The following is a 21,905-nucleotide window of genomic DNA, read 5'->3' on the forward strand; positions in this document are numbered from 1 at the left end:
TCTAGAATATATAGGCAGCAAAAGAAAACCAAGGAAATGTGCTGTCATGTCATTTCTTGAATTCCACGGTTTCTAGTCAGTCCACCTTCTTCACCTTTCAGAGTCTTCTTACGTTTCTTTCATATATAATGGCTAGGGCTTTTTTGCCTGTTCATAGCAGGAAGAATAGGGAAAAATGTGTCTAATCCATCCTGTCCAGAAATGGAAGACCACAAACTTTTGGGGTTTTTTTAAATCTAATATTTATTTTTCCAGTTTGCTCAGAAAATGAGACTTGTGACTTTTCTATTTTAATATAGTGAAATTTGTTGTTGCCTCATTTATGAGAGTTTTTTCCAAATCCTATTTGTACTTCTATTATACCTTTACTTATTTCTATTTCCATGTGTTACGACACATTTTAATGAACTTTGTAGTTTGATTGTCTTTTTACTTCTTGGTTTTCTATAAGTATTTTGTCATTCCTCTCAATATTTCTGAGATATATTTTTCTCTTACTTTTCTCTTTTTCTCTTAATATGTTTTATTATACAAGTAGCTCACAAATGTATTCCTTGTTTAAACAATATAAATGATACAGAGATATACAAAGTAAAATAGAAATGTCCGTCTTTACACTTCATCTATATTTATACATATAAACATCTTTTTATGATTTTTGCCGTTTAATCAAATGTAATCATCCTCTATGTTCCATCACCTTATTAACTTTTTTCTTGAAGAAATTCCTATGTCAATACATATAAATTTAACCTTTTAAAATTCTATATTGCAGTTCAAAGTACTATGGTTAATTTAATGTGTCTTCATGTTTCTAGTTATTAACAATCACCAATCTTCTGAGATAACACCTTTTACATGTATCTTTGAAATTAAATTCAATATAGTTTATACAAAGAAGGGAAATGTATCAGCTTCTGTAACTGAGAAATCCAAAGATGTTATTGATCTCAGGCATGGCTGGATGCAAAGTGTTAGGCAATTTTAACAAGGTCTCCACCCATCAGTGTTCTTTCCATCTATATGCTATGCTCCTTCTCAGACAGATTGGGAAAGACAGCTATTCAAAGCCCCAAACACATCCACCCATCACTCTCTCTCAATAAAAATATGTAGAATTTCATGGAAGACCTTTAGGTTGCTTTAACTTGGATATATGCTACCTTGTGTTAGGAAGACTGGGTCACAATCACCAACATCCTTACTGGGACCACACGGACTAGGGAAATAGTGCTTTTGTCAAGAATGTATTGTTGATAGACGAAAGTCCAAAACACTTTATCAGCTGAGTACTTTTGTAAAATTGTTAAATTGATTCCTTGAAGTAAAAATGCTGATAAGTGATTTTCACATTTCAAATTTTGATATATTCTGTCAATTTACCTTCCCCAAATGCTTTATGCATTTACATTTCCATCAATAATGTAAAGGAGCTTATGTTTCTCCATATGTTTGCAAATACTGCACATGCTTAATATTTTAAAATTGTGCCAATCTACTACATAAAATTGATATGGCTTTGTTGTTTAACTTTTCATTTTTCTAATTACAAGTGATATTAAACACTGGTATAATGACACTTTTACATTTCTACTTCTGTAGTCTTTTAATTTTGGTATTTCTATCTATGCTTCCAGTGATCATTTTATAGAGCATTTCTTCTTGAGGAAGATGTAAATCAGATGTTTTTTAAATAAATTTACTCCATTCACTTTAGGAAATCAATTTTAGAGATTTGTTCTTACTCTAAATCTCTAGGAACAGCTCTCTTCCGTGTCCCTTGTTAGATGCTTTCCCTTGCATTGCTCATCCTTGAGTAAGCAGGGATTTATACCATCCTTGTATACACTGACATATTTCGCTTGTAGAATCTTACTCTTAGATCTAAAACTGAGCAGTGTGTTTCCAATATTGATTATATTGGAAGCTATAAGCTAAAGCAGTTCTGTGGAATTGTGGTAGGCTTGTTTCCTCTTTCAAATAGTTGGTTCCCTGACTCTTTGAGAGATGGAATAATAAAAATGAAATTGCCTGGATGCACTGTAATCAGACATCTTCCTATCTTTTCTTTTGTCCCCAATGCTTTAATTGTGGGAAGTGTATCTCCCAGGATACAATCTATAATGGGGAATACTTCTTCCTCTACTTATTTTGGTATTTACAAAAAACAAAAGATTCACATCAATTCCTTTTTCTAACAAAGCTACTTCCTGATAGAAAGGTCATATTTTGATAATGCTTTGCTAGACCTCCCTTGGATATTGTCATTCCTCCTAAAATATGGCTGTTATACTCTTAAAATAATTTAACAAGGTTATAATCAAGATAGATGGCACCATGTTGATGCACCTTCCACATGTAAGTATATTCTCATACATACACAATATAAATATATTTTCAACATGTATTTAGAGGCAAGTCTGAGTACTGTAGAAGAAATGAGAAAAGGCCTCTCAAAGCATACTTCAGTCTTTCCTTTATTGTCCTCAATAATTCTTTCCTATTCCCCAATTTTTATGGTTGATTCATCCAAACAAAAGCCCCTAAAGCATACAAATCAATTGGAATCAGATTTCTCAGAAAACAATTCATTAACTATCAATTATTCCTTGAGCTTATAGCTTGAAGAGGGCTTATTCTTTCTCAATCTCTATCCTAAATATCCTATCAGAATATTCTGCCTGACAGGAGTTCAGATAAGTTTTTGCATATCTTTATGCTTCCAGCAATATCTGAGTGCTAATAAAGCACTGTCACTACAAAAACCCACCCAGCTATCCTATCACTTAGTCCACATCTGCATAATAGGTAATGAAAAATTGAGGTCAGCCAAGAGGAGTACATAACATAATTTATATTAGTTAGCCAGATCAGTGATTTAAAAAAAATTGAAGCAGCAGGAAATATTTCCCCAAAGGAAATATTATGTAAAATCCCAATATGTAATACAGACAAAAGAAGAAATTCTTTATCATAATTTTGGATGGGGGAGGGTCAGGCATTGGCTATGCTGAACTTATTTCCCATCCTTTCATTCCATCCTTACTCAAAACCATTGAAATCTTCAATTTTTGATGATCTCACTTCTTTCAAATTATTTTTAACACCGTCATCCCCATAATAGACATTTAATAGTACTCCTTGCTACTAATCTCTCCTCATCTCATTCATCTTGTAAAGTCTCACAGACTAACCTTCACAGAGTACATATATTTACCCCTTCTAATCATTAAATAGCTCCATATCTCCTATAACATTGAACACAAAACCTTCACTGTCTCATCAAAGATTTTCAAAAGGTAAATGCACAAATTCTTAGCCAGGTTAACTACATGTTGTTGGCTGAAAGTGTCTCCATATTTTACTATGTCCATGTTTTTGCTCTTGCTGTGTATTCTGAAAGGAATGCCATTATCTCTGACCTACCTCACTTGTTACTTACATTGTGTCTTTTAAGGTATATCTTAAATGGTAGCCTCTTAAAACCTTCCCTCATTTCTTTCCTCTCCAAATTGAATATATTCTCTTCTTCAAACACCTTCTAGTGGATGCCTACTATTTTCCCTATCCACGCTTTCTTCTCCTGCTTTGAGAACTCCAATTTATCAAGAGAAGTCATTTCTCCCCATCTGACTCTACACAGCTTGATGCCCAGACCTGGTCAATAAAGGCATGATATAACCCTGATTACAGTAACTACCTCTTGGATGGGTACATGAACAAACCTGTCATAATAAGATTAAATTTTGGAATAAAGTATTAGGAAGAGAAATTCTGTCTTTCTGCTCCAGTTTCTGAGAGGACAGAATATTAGCTTGCTCCTTCTAGCAGCCATATTTTCATCTTGAAGAAGAGGAGAGCCTAAGAAGGTTGCAAGGGGAGCCAGCACAGAAGAAAGCAGAGCCTAGGTATGGAGAATTTGAGAACAAGTCCTGATGATGTCATTAAGACTTCAGTCTTCCCTAAAGTCCATAATACCCCTAAATTTTCAGGTGTGTACATCACTAAAATTTGTCTTTTGCTTAATCTGTTTTGGTTGGTTTTCTAACACTAGCAAATGATATAATTCTCAATGATTTTCTCATAGAGTATTTTGTTTTTATTTTTTGGGATCCTACTCTAATTCTAATGTGCATTATGGTCAAATTTGCATATATTTCCTTTTCTATTGCCTCATATTTCTACCTTCCCACTTTAGCATCCCTCCATCTACACTTACATTCTATGAAACTTTTTATAGGCAATTATTTGTATTATTCCATATCAAATATTACAAACATCCTAAAACATAGCAGATAATTAATTGATGCCTGAATTTTAAAAATTGCAGCTAATCTATGTATCTTAATATGTGAAGGCAGACTAAAATTGCAACTGTACTTTTGAGTTAAGTGTTTTAATTGGAATAAAAGACATATTGATGCCATAGGGTCCATTTTTCTAGTAATTGTCCATACAAAGAAGAAAAACATGCTATTTCCGTGACCATGAAAGTTTTTTCTTTTCAGAATTTTAAAGATTTCTCAGTAAACTGATAACAAATAGATTCCATTTCTTTTTTTGTGTTTGTTTGAGGAAGATCAGCCCTGAGCTAACATCTGTCACCAATGCTCCACTTTTCAATGAGGAAGACTGACCCTGAGCCCATCTTCCTCTACTTTATATGTGGGACGCCTGCCACAGCATGGCGTGCAAAGCAGTGCCATGTCTGCACCCGGGGTCTGAACCGGTGAACCCCAGACCACCAAAGCGGAACATGCAAACTTAACCACTGCCCCAGATTCCATTTCAAAACTACGATCTGGTGGAAACTTCTCCCTATCCTTTTCAAGTTTTCCTGAACATTCACTTACAGTGAATTAGCAGTGGTGTGTGGTGCCTGCATCTTCAAGGAAAGTAAAATTAAAATCTGCTATTTCTGGGTGCTTCTGTCCTATGGAATTGAATTAATTTCAGAATCATCATAGATTAAAAAATAAATCAAAATAATTGAGTAAAAAATAGCCAACTGTCCACCCTGATGGAATGATAGAAACCAAAAACATTTAGCAGCTAGATGTGTAGGAGGAGAATTAATCATACTTTGTCCACTTCTTTCTCTACTATTTAGAACATCAAAAGCAATTAAGAGAGAATAATTTAATAGACTGACTTTTTAAAAAAATGGAAATTCTTGCATTTTAATAAAGGTTAATGAGGCCCTGGTACTTCATTTGTGAAAAATTAAGCAGTTTGGGCCATTGAGAAATTAACTCCCTGTAGTTTGTGGCAGTATAATGATTCTACTAGCTATGAATTTTTTTATATACAGATGTCTGGATGCATGTGATTTGTATTGGTGAAAAATAATGCAAATTCTTCATAACCTTGAAAGTTTTTGAAGAAGAAAATAAAAATGTCATTTTTCATTCCTCTATTATGATATTTGGAGTGGATTCCATTCAAACGTATAAAATAGAATCACAGAATGAAAACAAAACAAAATAGTCAACAAAAGAAAAAATTGGCATTTTACTCTCCTTAGCCCTTGCTTTTTGTTAATTGTACACATCACAAGGCATGCAATTTTCTTTCATAGTCAGAGTGGGACTATCCAGAAATTATCCAACCAGAAAGTGGCTATGAAGGTAACAGGAGGAAATTCTCTACTTTGTAAACCATAAAGAAATAATGTCTTATAAAACTATGCCAAGAATTCAGCATAGAAAGCCTTTACATTTACAGTGTAGTTGTAATCACTTTGAGCTTTCCAATAGTTATAATACTGCATTTATGCGATAACTACTATTTCATTATAAGTTCTTGAACTCGTACATGAAAATTCCAGCTAAAATTCTATAATGAAGAACCTACTAGGCATTCAAGTTATTTTCATTCTTTAAATTCATTGGTAGGGAAACAACAATATCAATTCTAAAGCTAGAGTTTATCAGTTAAACATTTTGCTTATTGTAAATCAATTAGAATAGAAAGTATCAACATGTTGTCGATGAAAATAAACTTGGCAAATAAGATTTCCCAACATTATTGATTGATAAATTAGGTAAGAAATTTGTTATTTTTTGCTTGAAAGTATGATGAAATGTTAGTTGAATGAAGAAGAGGAATAGCAGTGTTATTCTTTGCTCATTAATTTGGGAGAACTAGCGAGTAGGTCTATTTAGGATTTCAACCAGGAATCATTTGTAGTACAGTATATTATATCGGCCAACAGCTTAACACAAATATGCTCGGAGGACATTGACATTGACCCAAAGGATTTTCATACTTCACCAAGAATGTTTATTTCCCAATGCCAAGATTCCAGAGTCCAAAGTTGTGAAAAAAAAAAAAAAAAAAACAAGCAGGGGGCAGGCTCCGTGCCAAGTGGTTAAGTTTGCGCACTCTGCTTTGGTGGCCCGGAGTTCGCCAGTTTGGATCCTGGGCGTGGGCCTACGCACCACTCATCAAGCCATGCTGAGGCGGCATCCCACTTAGAGGAACTAGAATGACTTACGACTAGGATACGCAACTATGTACTGGGAATTTGGAGAGGAAAAAAACTTGTAACAAGTAGTAATCACTTAGCAAATTGATTTTTTTTTTTTACTTATAAGTTTAAGGTATTTATTTATTTTCTTTTTTTAAATTTTTATTTTTTTCAGATGTACTTCATATTTCAAATCTGGATACATTACATCATGTTCACCACCTGAACACTAATTATAGTGCATCCCCTCACATGTGACCCTAATCACCCCTTTTGCCCTCCCCCCTCTCCCCTTCCCCAATGGTAACCACCAGTCCAATCTCCAATGCTATGTGTGTGGTTTTTTTTTGTCGTTTTTATCTTCTACTTATGAGTGAGATCATATGGTATTTGACTTTCTCCCTCTGACTTATTTCACTCAGCATAATACCCTCAAGGTCCATCCATGTTGTCACAAATGGCTGGATTTCGTCATTTCTTATGGTTAACCTACAGTTCACAAGACAAGCTAGAGTGTATCACAGTTTCTGCAAAGGGACTCTTGGCCTTAGAAGTAAGCCTGCTTGGCAATTATCTGAGTACTTTGATTTATCTAATGTAGATCCCAATATGTTTGAACTTTCTCAGGCAAACTCAGGAATTTTAATCACCATTTGTTTTGAGAGCTTCTCATTTTTTAGTAATGAAACTAATGGGTTCTATCAGTGAAAAACCAAAAGAGTCACTTTAGAATCCAGCATTCAGAAAGGTTGTTAGTGCTTGCAATTTGAATATATAATATATAAAAATCCCATCTTGTAAGTCTGCATGTGTCATATGTCATTCATAACCATGTGTATTTCCACATATACATATAATTACACATAATTACCTGTGTATATGCAGTATTTGTATATAATATGTATGTACATAATATTCAATATATTTATGAATTAACTTGCATGTCTTTGAGGTAAGGATGGTGAGCCAGTATGTAATCTTATAAATTAATTTTCTTTTCATTGTGTTTTGATTTTCTTATTAAACATTTTATGCTTACTTAATATTTAACACATATATATATATGGGAGATTCTCTAACCTATAGAAAGGCTAAATGGTATTTTCAAAGATTGATGCGGGAAAAGAGTTTTTGAAATTTTCTCCAACATTTCTGATAATGAAGTCAAGTCCCAATTTTCTCACTTCTCGTGTGGAGAAATATTTTGTTATGGACAAAAGCATAGTTTTAAAAATTTTCTTCCAGGGCAAAACATTCTCACTTCTTTTTTCTTCTCTTTTTGTGGGAAGATTGTTACAAAATTAGAAATTAAAGAAAAATAATCTGCCTCATATTCGTCACCTGGGCAACAAGTGGTATAGATGTATAAAGATGGTGGCAGCCTTTGTAAGCAGCAAAAATTAAATTTCATAATCATTCTAAAAGTATGAAAACCATGCCTTCTGGAGAGGATGTAGAACAACAGGAACTGTCATACGTTGCTGGTGGGAATGCCAAATAGTACAGCCACTTTGGAAGACAGTGTGGAGGTTTCTTACAAAACTAAACATACTCTTGCCATATGAACCAGCAATTTCACTCCTTGGTATTTACCCAAAGGAGTTAAAAAGTTATCTTCACAGATAACCTGCACATTGATGTTTATAGCAGCTATATTCATAATTGCCAAAACTTGGAAGCAATCAAGATGTCCTTTGGTAGGTGAATGGATAAATAAACTGTGGTGTGACCAGACAATAGAATCTTATTCAGTGGATAAAGAAAATGTGGTGTATATATATATATATATATATACATACACACACACACAATGGAATACTACTCAGCCATAAAAAAGACAAAATCATCCTATTTGCAACAACATGGATGGAACTTGAGGGTATGATGTTAAGCGAAATAAGCCAGGCAGAGAAAGATAAATACTGTAGGGTTTCATTCATATGTGGAAGATAACAAATACATGGATTAATAGAACAGATCAGTGGTTACCAGAGGGGAAGGGCATTGTGAGGGTGGCCGAAAGGGATAAAGGGGCACATATGTATAGTGATGGATAAAAATTAGACTACTTGGGGTGAACATGATGAAGTATATACAAGAATTGATAAACAATAATGTACACCTGAAATTACACAATGTTATATAGCATTATTATCCCGATAAAATTATCTCAAAAAAAAGTGGAAGACTATAAAATACTTAAAAAAGAAAAAGAATATTATTCAGTGGTAAAAAGAAATAAGCTATCAAGCCATGGGAAGACATGGGAGAACCTTAAATACATATTACTAAGTAAAATACATCAATCTGTAAAGGCTACATACCATGATTCCACCTATATGACAGTCTGGAAAAGGCAAAATTATGGAAACAAAAGATCAGCGGTTGCCAGTGGTTGGGAGGGAGAAATGAACAGGCAGAGCACAGAACATTTTAAAGGCAGTGCAAGTGCTCTGTAGGATATTATAATGATGGATATATGTCATTATACATTTTTCCAAATCCATAGAATGTTTAAAACAAAGAATGAACCCTAAGGGAAACTATGGACTTTGGGTGATTATGATGTGTCGATATAGGTTCATGCTGGGTAAAAAGTGCATCATTCTGGTGAGTGATGTTGATAATGGGGGAAGCTGTGCATGTTTGGGGGCAGGTAGGTTATGGGAAATTTCTGTACCTTCCTCTCAATTTTGTTATAAACCTAAAACTGCTCCAAAAAATAAAGGCTTTTTAAAAAAGTATCTTTAATGAAATCTTCCTCCAATTTAAAAATAGTGTATGGGAGATGTGAAAGAGTAAAATAATCTGAAACTTTTATTGTAAGCGAAGGACATTATCAGTAAAGGAAGGAGAATTCATCAAATCCAAGAATATTTTGAGTGCTTAATTTTCTTCTACCAAACCCCTCTACAAATCTCCGAAGGTCGTAAACTGTGTATGAACAACTTTAAAGGCAGATTTGGTAAACTCACTCCCTGATTGATCATTCAATGCCAGTTTGAATACTGCTAATGTAAAGTTCTTTCTTATATTAAATAAAACTGCCCTACTAACCTTTTCTGCTCAGAGTCTTTGATTCTACCTTTTATAGACATATTGTTTTATTTCAGGTCCCTGCAAATTATCTTATTTCAAGCGGCATACCTTGACATGTGCCCCAGGTTATGCATTTCCCTCTAAAAATGTGGCACACAAGTTCAGCTCTGCGAATGACTGGAACTGATAATAAAAAAATTAACCTCTGTTTTCTCAACTTTTAATTTCTACTAATAGAGTGTAAAATATATATTTTTACAATTTTGTGGCCATTTTTCATTTGCTTTATATTTAGCTAAACAAAATTTTAATGAAAAAAGAAAATAGTCTTTATTTTTAAAATGTTTTTGAACAATGAATTGAAATAAAATACACTTTGAGATTAGAAGTGAGATTTATTGAATTACTAGAAGTATCCAAGGAGAGCCAATTATATGTTTGTCATTTTTTATGCTTTTAAAAATGTTTTAAATTATTATTTCTATAAAATAAATATTTTGCCAAGCTAATTTGTTAATATGAACTCTGACACATTGTGAAGAAAATGGTATAATTAAAAAATATAAAGGTTAATGATGATAACATTGTAAATTATTATCAGATTTTAGCATCATATTTAAATATACTAAATTTTAATTAAGCTCAGTGCAAGTTCGTCATTTAAAATAATTGAGAAACTAATATGATAAAAATAACAGTACTTAACTATGATCTTGCAGTAAATACAGCCCATTCTTATTATTATCATGAATGAACTCCTAAATGGAAATTAAGTAGATCAACCCAGAAATTTTAAAACAAAATTTTATTAGTTGCTAATGTTTACCAAAAAAAATTTCTTACTCTACAATCTGTGTAATTTCTCTTTTCAATATTTTGGGTTCTATTCTATTTTGTCTGCAGTGATTTATAGTAACTTATTATGTATTTTTTTCTTTTTTGAATTTCTTGGTGCTGTCATTCTGTAAAATTGTTTATCAATGCATAAAAATATTGTGTACAAGCAAGCCTAAAGTGAGAAAGGCAATCTTGATTCAGAATGCCCAAAATAAAGGGCTATTTGAGGTATCACAGAAGACCTGAAACTGAGACAGAGAAAGTCTCAGAATATTCTGCCTGTAAGAGAAATTCAAGAAGATCTAGAGACATTCCTCTTTTGCTCAGAGATATTGATGCACAGAAATAAATATGAATAAAGAAAGTTCTTGTCTAAAATAACACACGTTTGAAGTTTGAGAAAACTAAAAGTATGCACTGTCTAGGCAATTAAAAATTAATATATGCATCAGATTACATTAAAGGTGCATGTTCTTTAATTATTTTGTTAAAAGTTTCCTTAAATTTTAACTACAAAAACAAATATATCTACATTTCTTTAATGTCCCAAACATATAGTTAATTATCAACCTATAGAGCCTAGCATAAAAAACTAGCATCTAGTCCAGCACTGTCCAATAGAATTTTCTACTTATACACTCACTAGAATGGCTAAAATAAAAAGACTGTTACCTCCAAATGTTGACAAGGATTTAGGGCAACCAGACTCCCCTATATTGTTGGTGGGACTATAAAATGGTAAACTAATTTAAAAATCACTCTGGCAGTTTGTCATAAAGTTAAACATACACCTACACTGTGATCAAACAATTACACTCAGAGATATTTACCCAAAAGAAAGGAAAACATATGTCCACAAAAGGACATGTTTAAGAATCTTCAGAGCTACTTTATTTTCGAGAGTATATTATCTTTTTTAAACGCAGACATGATTGCTTTCTCAAAAACCCACTGCTTGTCAGTTTACTAGGAGGAGTATTCAGAGTTCACATCTTTATTGCTTTATTGCCTATGAGATTATAATTATCTCTTTTTCTCATACTAGTATGTCTAATGAAATCAAGTTTCTTTCACACTAATTATATAAAGAAATAAAGAATTTGTATATAATTAACTGACGTTGATTTCTGTCTCATTACATGATGACTATCTCCATGGAAAGTTATAGCTGTATTGATGCCTAAGTCCATTATCAGTAACAGAAAATTTGCAAAGGAGAAACCCAAGAGTGAAAAATAATATCAGGAAACATAAGCAAACTGTTACAATTTTAAGATTCATGTGAGTTAGTATAACTTTCCACCCTTATTTATCAATAAAGACTAATTCCTTAGAAGTGAGTTATATTTTTATAGGTCTTTTTGGCAATAGCATTTAGTGCTCAAAATAGAATTAAGTATTTTTGTTTTAGTTTCACTTTGAGTAGTTTGAATTAAAGTGTGATGAGTAGTCATTCATGCCCAAGTTTTACCTAACTCTCATTATGACACTTGGATTGAATAAACTATTCCTGCTCTCCTGGAAAGAAGTCATAATTGTATACGGCTGACCATTTGCATTTATATTGCTGAAATACTATTCACATATCAGACACTGCTTTATTAGATTTGTTGACACTTTTGGGTCTGAGGTAGACCAGGGAAGCAACAATCATTTAAAGTACCTGGGTTTGGAGCTGATTGAGAGATGGACAAAGAAGTCAGTTGACTGGAGATAAAAAGGTTTACTACGTTATTAACATAGGTACTAGAAAACGCATCTAAATTAGGGAGCAAAAATCTGGTTTTTACAGTTTAAGGCAGATTGTCTATTATCAAAGCATTCTCTGACCGAAGATTTCCTCTTGCTTCTGGCATGCAGATACTCTGGAGGCAATATGAATGCCAAATCACTTTAATCCAGTCAGATATTTATATAATTCAAAGATGCATTTCAATCACTGTGTGGCTTGGTCTATTTCTATTTCACCCTTATTTATATAGTTTATACCTTTAGAGTACCAGCCTAAAGAAATGTTTATTAAGTTATGCTTATCCAAGTTTGTTCTATATTTTAATTTCTATATTCCCAGCCCCATAAGCCAAAAAAAAAAAAAAAACCCACAAAAAATCCATGTTGAGCATCTCAACTCCTTAGCTGCTGATTTAGGAATCAGCAATTGCATTGAGAAGAAAAGTGACACCAGATAGTATGATCACTTGTTTTGGTTTCTCTTGTCATCTGAACATAGCCCTGAAAATGCTTATACATTACTACCTCGCTGATATGTTCAAAAATTTAAAAAAATGTATCGTCTAACTTTTCTAGTAGTTCTCAGCTTGATGGTTAGTATCAAAAAAATCTATTCCACCATTGTCCTCAGATAAATTTTACAAAATAATCCAGCTATGTTTACTCAGCAATGTGACTACAGTGTGAATAAATCATACAGTCCTACCACAACTGTAGGCTATGGCGTTTGCAGCAAGGACACAAAAATGATCAAATCTGTGGTTTAAAAGGATCATCCTGGTGACTAAGTGGAAAATGGATTACATTGGAGATAAATTGGAGTTAGGATATCAATGAGTAAATTACTGCACAAAAGATGATGAATGTGAATTAGAGTAGTTGAAGTAGAGATAAGGTGAAGAGGGACTTTTTAGATGTCTTAAAAATAAAACCAACTGGTTATTGGATAAGAGATGAGTGGGAAAAATAGTCTTTTTCAGGGCATATAATGTGTTGGATTTTGAGTTTGCTGACTTTGAAGTTGATAGACTGTTCTGAAAAGTGGAGAAACTGGGGGTAGGAAGACAAGTTAACAAGGTATCACGATAGTCTAGGCTCCAATTTTCTAATGACCCTTTCAAGTTGAAGTTTAATGTAATGCAATAAACACTTATCACGCACCTGTGTGCAAAATATTGTGGCAAGTACTATGAGATATAATGCACCTTTTCAAAATATTCTAAAAGTAGAAGGTTAAACAAAGAATCACAATAAATTGAAGTTTTCTGACTTCTAATTTAGGGCTCTTTTCACTATATTATGAGATGCGTGGATGGAAATTGGCAGGTTAGATATCATAGACCCTATAAAAGCAAAATCAACAAGTTTGATCATTGAAAAGTTATGGGGAAGAAGTTAGGGCTTGAATAGAGAGAGAGAGTATTAATAATAGTATTTTTGAGGTAATATGAATAAAGTAATATGATGCCAATGCAATAGAAGAGTAGAAAGAAAACAGGTAGTATATTCTATTATGATCCAGTGACTTTTAAGGGTCCAAATAACTCTCTACATGGACATTAATCATAGCAAAAGGGAAATTTCTATCTAGAGCTCAGAAAATCACGATTATCTTATAGACGGTATGATTTGGCAGACTACACAATGTTTACTTATCTTGTTTTGGATGCTATAAATATTTATGCAGTTTATTTTGCCTCTTTTGGCAAACATATTACATGGTTCCATTTCAGACAAAAAAACCACTGGATCGCTTTCAAATAAACAGCTGATAAGTTAATTCTGTTTAAAATAATTATTTTACTCAGGTCACATTGGTTTATACCATTGTGTAAATTTCAAGTGTATATCATTATATTTTGGCTTCTTATAGACCGCCTAATTCTTAAATTATTTGTGCATGTAAACTTTGAGTTTCTGAGCCTGAAATGCAGGGTATGCAACATCTCTATACTAAATTTTAATTTGTTATGTTTTCAGCAATATATTTCTTGTTTTTAAAGAAACTGAATGAAACATTATGCCTCTAAGTGCTTCATCAATCAGGCAATCATGAAATTAATTAACTCCCAAAATATGTCAAAATTCTTAGCTTCATTTTTTGAAAAAAATATTAAGAAGTCTTCAAAGATGAGACTGCATGTAATAGAAGGTTTTAAAAATAGATATTGAAACAATAGATATATGAAACAAAAACTATGACTGGGTGTGAAGAGGTAAATTTCCATCACACATATGGAAAACACCACCACATTTCTGGTGGGAGGAATGCCCTCATGTGCTAATTGCTCTACATTTATCCCAATCCCATATGCCTAGAAAACACCAATAAATGACGAAAGACTGTGTTTGGGGAATTTTTTTAACTTCATCAATTCTCTGGTGAGTCTGGTTTGTACATTCTGTCAATCCACTATTAGAGTGTTTACTGCTTACAAAAATGGATACATATTGTGGCATTTCAATTTTTAACCAATACTGCTAGTCTGCCACTGGCTATGATGAAATGTTTCCTGAGCTCATGAATCATATATAAAGATATTTTCTAACGCCACTTCCTAAAGTAATCTCAATGTTGCATCATTCTAAGGTGACCTGGTCACAAACATTGACATGGGAGCATTAAATGTAAAATAGTCATTTCACTTCTAGAAGTGGAAGTTTGTAAGTGTCAGCAGGGTAGGTTTATGTACTCCAATTGGTATTTTAGAAAAGCCACTCTGGATTACATGAAGCAGTCAGTGACTGGATTCACATTTTCCTTTTTGTTCTCACGTAGTTTAATGTGTCCTGACTAAGTCTTCTCGTACACTGGGAAATGCCGGTTCTGACTGTATAGCTGCATGATTCTAGTGTTGCCTCTAGGGTCATTTTTAGAGAGTCCAGTTGCAACGCTGATACAAAGAAGCATAATTATAGTTACATAAAAGTGTCGAAAATAAGGAGAAATACTCTCCAGGGGTTAGTACTAGGGACAGTGGTAGAAGATGATGGTAGAAATTAGAGGGAGAGACATTATATTTCTATTTATGTACAAGTTGTTTAGCGATTTGAATTAAAAAATGAAATGTAGTGCTGTTTGACATGGTAAATACTCATTTTTGCTCACTATTTTATCTCCATCACCTTGCATATTGCCTATCACTTAGTAACGGTCCACAAATATTTTTTTCATTAAATAATAGGTGACATTGAATATGTGGTAACAATGAATGAACAAATTTGTAGAAGAAATTCCTACAAGGAGAAGACAATGGCAAGAAGCAGCTTCTATAGTCTCATACAGTTGTGAGGTCTATGAGTCAACACACGGGTTTTGGAGAGGCATGTGTAATATCTGGAAATAGGAATGTGGGTTCCAAAGCAATGATGCTTATACAAGTTAGTCCTAGACTGAGTTTAAAATATGGGAAATGTGGGAAGAAAGATAGAGTTGTTTGACAAGGATAGAAACACAGCTGTCATAAAGGTGGCAAAAAAAATTAGATAACTTGCCCCAGAGACTAACATTTCTTTTACATTCTTTGTCAGCAGCAAGATATTCAAGGCCACACTGAGAAATGAAGCTTAAAGCAATACTGGAACAATGGCAGTGAAGCCAGCAGGGAATTTTCCCCTAAGTAAAGTTACTCTGTTGGGTCTGGTTGAATAGTGCTTTCTCCTTCATACAGAAAATTAATTCTAACAGGGAACTAAAGTTTCAAGTAACATTGAACACTAGAAATTGTCAGATTCTTGTTCCAGATTCTCATTTGTTAGAAAGAAGGACTTCACCTTGGGACATGAACAAGAAGGCACCTCAGCACTCCCTGAAATGGACATTGTATAAGCTGTCACTCCCAAATTGCAGGTGTAGATAGACCTGAAAAATAACTGTGTGAGAAATCAACTCGCAACAAACAATGTCACTTAGATAAGGTCTAACACTCAAATGTTTCCTGCCTAAAGAGACCTAGCAGCAAATCTGTTCATAACAGCACCAATAGTCTTCACAAAGAACACTCACACCACAAATAAAAGGAGATTCCTTTTTTAAACTGTAATAAAATAAAAATATATGTCTCGTGTTTGGCAAACATCAGTATTTCCAGTATCTTTCTTTCTCTATAAAGCCATAGGTAGTCACCAGCATTTTGATAATGATCTATTACATTTGAAATTATTTTCCATAATCAAACAAATCCTTAGTTCCCTGGTTATCTAAATTTCTAGAACCCCTAGTGCTCTGATCTATGTTTCCCAGAATTAAATTTTATTGTCTTCACACTATGGTCCTCTGCTGATAAACATGATAGATTACTTAATGTTCACAATAATCCTGTGATGTTATTACTCCTATTTAACGTATGTGTAAACAGGAAGAGAATGACTGCTTAAGATCACGTTGATAATACATGGCAGGAACCTCCATTTCTGATGAAGACAGATTAACAAAAACCAAGTTTATCTTCTTGCCTGAAACATATGTAAAATGGGCACAAAACATGAATTAACAATTTTCAAGACACTGTTCATCAGGCAAGGAAGGACATTAATCCCACTGAGATGGGAATCAAAAACAGTGAGCCCTATGATTGCCCCAGATTACTGCCTTGAGATATTTTCTGAGGCACAGTGCAGGGAAGCAGAAGGCAGGCAGAACTTAGCAGACTCCCCAAGGTGAGCAGATGGAAATGAGAGTCTGGGGAGAACAAGGCAGTTATAGCTCACAGAACAGAAAAAGAGAGAAACAAGGACTTTACAAGGAGAGAATTGCAGAGATTTTCATTGATTCATTTGAGTTGAATATTCTCTAATGAACACTCAAGTATTCACTTGAGTGCTGATTAGTGCATGTGTGTGAAGAAACTATTAGACATTAGGGAAAGTAACACCCAAAAGTATTGGTGGTAACAGTACCTGGGCTGGGAATGGTGCCTCTTTCTACAAGCAACATAGGAAAACCTCATGATTTACGGGATACTGGGTAGAGTACACGGAAGAGTCATGTCTCAGTGTGGATGTATTAGTCTGCTAGGGCTCCCATAAAAATTGCCACAGACTGGGTGGCTTAAATAACAAACACTTATTTTTTCATAGCTCTGGAGGTTAGAACTCCATGATCAAGGTGATGGGAAATTCAGTTCCTGGTGAGAGCTCTCTTCCTGACTTGTAGATCACCATCTTCTCACTGTGCCCTAATATGACTTTTCCTCTGTGCTCACGTGAAGAGAGAGAGAGAGAGAGATCTCGAGTGACTTCTTCTCTTCTTATAAGCACATCAGCCCTATCAAATTACGGCCCCACCCTTATGACCTTATTTAACCTCAGTCATCTTCCTAAAAGCACTATCTCCAAATAGAATCACATTGGAGGTTCAACATATAAATATGAGAGAGGATATGATTCAGTCCATATGGTGAGGAATATTTAACCACAGACTAAGCAATGCTCTGGAGCTGACTAGACATCGTAAAAGCAAAAACTAAAGGACCAAACTGTTCTCAAGTAACTTAACTGAACCCAAAAACGAAAATCAAGAATATTCCTATAGATACAAAAAATCCAGGATTCAATAAGATAAAATTCACAATGTCTAGAATCCAATAAAAAATCAGTAGGCTTACAAAGAAGCAGGATTACACAACTCATAGTGAAGAGATGAATTAATCAATCAAAACCAATCCCTTACTGAGTAACATTAGTGAAAATAGTGGAGTAGGGAACTTGAAGGGTCCGTACCTCCACAGAAACATCAAAAATGGAGTAAAAACTGTTAGAATCAACTTAGGAAATCTGTAAAATAGTAAAGGTTTATAGCAACCAAGAAAATTCTTGGTCAAGAAACGGGTGATTGAAATATGATAGAAGAGCTTTGTGGTGTTTCAACTTACTCTTGCTCCATTCCCCTCCCTGGCTTGGTGGCAGTCTTGACGATGACAGTGCAAAATCCTGGTGAATGTCACCTCAGAAACACAAAAGATTATAAGAGAATACTATGAAAAGATATATGCCATCAGATTGGATAATCTAGAAGAAATGGATAAATTCTTAGAATCATACAACCTTCCAAAACTGAATCAAGAAGAAATAGAGAATATGAATAGACCAGTCACCAGTAAGGAGATCAAAACAGTAATCAAAAACTTCCCAAAAAATAAAAGTCCAGCACCAGAATGCTTCACTAGTGAATTCTACCAGACTTTCAAAGAAGACTTAATACTTATCCTTCTCAGACTCTTGCAAAAAATTGAAGAGGAGGGGAAACTGTCTAACTCATTCTATGAACCCAGCTTTATGCTGATACCAAAACCAGACAGGGACAACACACACAAAAAAAATTACAGGCCAATATCACTGATGAACATTGATGCATAAATTCTCAACAAAAGACTAGTAAATCGAATACATCAATACATTAAAAAATCATACACCATGATTAAGTGGGATTTATTCCAGCGATGCAGGGATGGTTCAACATCTGCAAATCAAACAATGTTATACACCACATTAAGAAAATGAAGAATAAAAATCACATGATAATCTCAATAGATGGAGAGAAAGTATTTGACAATATACAGCATCCATTTATGATAAAAATTCTGAATAAAATAGATATAGAAGGAAAGTACCTCAACATAATAAAGGTCATATATGACAAACCCACGGCTAATATCATTCTCAATGGAGAAAAACTGAAACTATCCCTCTAAGAACAGGAACCAGACAAGGATGCCCACTTTCACCACTCTGATTTAACATAGTTTTGGAAGTCGTAGCCAGAACAATCAGGCAAGAAACAATAAACAAAAGTAATCCAAATAGGAAAGGAAGAAGTGAAACTGTCACTATTTGCAGATGACATAATTTTATATAGAGAAAACCCCAAAGAATACACCAAAAAGCTTTTAGAAATAATACATGAATTCAGTAAAATTTCAGGATACAAAATCAACATACAAAAATGAGTTATGTTTTTATACACTAACAATGAAGTAGCAGAAATTGAAATTTAGAATACGATACGACTTACAATTGTAAGAAAAAGAATAAAATATCTTGGAATAAATTTAACCAAAGAAATGAAAGACCAGTACGCTGAAAACTACAAAACATTGCTGAAAGAAATAAAAAGAAGACACAAGGAAATAGAAAGATATTCCATGCTCTTGGATTGAAAGAATTAACATAGTCAAAATGTCCAAGCTTCCTAAAGTAGTCTACAGATTCAATGCAATCACTATCAAAGTTTCAACGATGTTTTTCACAGAAATAGAACAAAGAATCCTAAAATTTATATGGAACAAGACCCAGAAGAGCCAAAGGAATCCTGAGAAAAAAGAACAAAGTTGGTGGTATCACAGTCACGTTTTCAAAATATACTACAAAGCTATGGTAATCAAAACAGCATGGTACTGGCCCAAAAAGAAACACACAGATCAGTGGAACAGAATTGAGAACTGAGATATAAACCCACAAATCTATGGACAGCTAATTTTTGACCAGGGAGACAAGAACATAAAACAGAGAAAGTAAAGTCTCTTCAATAAATGGTGTTAGGAAAACTGGACAGCCACATGCAAAAGAATGAAAGTAGACCATTATCTTACACGATACTCAAAAATTAACTCAAAATGGATTAAAGACTTGAATGTAAGACCTGAAACCATAAAATTTCTAGAAGAACACATGAGCAGTACATCCTTTGACACCAGTCTTAGCAGCATCTTTTCAAATACCATATCTGACCGGCCAAGGGAATCAATAGAAAAAACAAAGAAAGGGGACCACGTGAAACTAAAAACCTTCCGCACAGCAAAGGAAATCATCACCAAAATGAATAACAACCTAACAATGGGGGAAAGCTATTTGCAAACCATATATCTGATAAAGGGTTAATATCCAAAATATATAAAGAACTCATACATCTCAACAACAAAGTAACAAACAACCCAATTTAAAAACAGGTAAAAGATCTGAACAGACATTTTTCCAAAGAAGATATGCAGATGTTCAACAGGCACATAAAAAGATGTTCAACATCACTAATTATTAGGGAAACGTAAATCAAAACTACAATGAGATATCACCTCACCTCCGTCAGAATGGCTATAAACAGGAAATAACAAGTGTTAGAGAGCATGTGGAGAAAAGAAAACTCTCATACACTGCTGATGACAGTGCAAACTGGTACAGCTACTACGGAAAACAGTATGGAGATTCCTCAAAAAATTAAGAATAGAACTACCATATGTTCCAGCTCTTCCACTGCTGGGTATTTATCCAAAGAACATGAAAACATAGATACATAAAGATATGTGGACTCCTAAGTTCACTGCAGCATTAGTCACAATAGCCAAGGCTTGGAAACAATCTAACTGTCCATCAAGGGATGAATGGATAAAGAAGATATTGTGCGTATACACAATGGAATACTCAGGTATAAAAAAAGATGAAATCTTGTCCTTTGTGACAACATGGATGGACCTTGAGAGTACTATGCTAAGTGAAGTAGGTCAGAGGAAGAAAGTCAACTACTGTATGATCTCACTCATAAGTAAAAGATAAAAACAACAACCAAGAAACACATAGACACAGAGATTTGATTGGTGGTTACCAGAGGGGAAGGGGAGAAGGAGGATGGTGAAAGGGGTGACAGGACACATGTGTATGATGATGGATGGTAATTAGTCTTTGGGTTGTGAACATGATGTAGTCTACACAGAAATCGAAATATAATGATGTACACCTGAAATTTATCTAACGTTACAAACCAAAGTTACCTCGATAAAAAAAAAAAGGTACAGAAAACAAATAGCAAAATGGTAGATGTAAATTCTTCCTAATCCTTAAAAGTAAATCGACTAAATTCTTGACTTAAAAGGCAGAATGGATAAAATACATGATCTAACTATACGCTGCCCACAAGAGATTCACATCAATGGATGAATGGATAAAGAAAATCTCATATTGTTGTTGTCTATCCACCTGTCTATCTAAACACGCATACAGTGGTATATTATTCAATCACAAAAAAAGGAAATCCTGCGGTTTGCTGCAACGTGGATAGATCTTGAGGACATTATGTTAAGTGAAATAGACAGTGAAACACAAATACTATATATTCTCACTTATATGCAGTATCTAAAAAAAATAAACTCAGAAATAGAGAATAGATTGGTGGTTGCCAGGGGCTGGGAGATAGTGGAAATGGGGAGATACTGGTGAAAGTGTACAAACTCCCACTTATAAGATGAATAAATTCTGGGGATCTAATTTATACGAATCCCAAGTAGAGGAAAAAAAAATACACAAAGGCATTTCATGATCAAATTGTTCAAACCCAGTGATAAAGAAGAAATCACAAAAGCAGCCTGAAAAAAAAGACTTGTTATGAACAGAGGAAGAAAAATAAGGATGACATTAGATTTCCTGTTAGAAACAATGCAAGTGAGAAGACAGTGGAGCATCATCTTTAAAGAATTGAAAGAAAAGATGCCATCAACCCAAAATTCTATGTACATGAGCAATCAAAAAAGTCACTTTTGTTAAAAAACAAGGTGAATAAAAACTGTTTTTCAGACATACAAAAGCTGAAGAATTTGTCATCAGTATACCTATACTACAAGAAATTTTAAAGGCAGTCCTTCTGGCAGAGGGAGAATGATGCCAGATGGAAATATGGATATAAAGAAATGAAAAGCACCAGAAATGATAATGACTTGGGCAAATATATGACTTTTTGTCTTATTTGTATCTCTAAAATATATTTAGCTTTTAAAACAAAATTAATAACAACATATTGTGATGTTTATAATATATCTATAAGTAACATGTATGATAATGGCAA

This window comes from Equus asinus, chromosome X, assembly GCF_041296235.1.
Source record: "Equus asinus isolate D_3611 breed Donkey chromosome X, EquAss-T2T_v2, whole genome shotgun sequence".
Taxonomy (NCBI): Eukaryota; Metazoa; Chordata; class Mammalia; order Perissodactyla; family Equidae; genus Equus; species Equus asinus.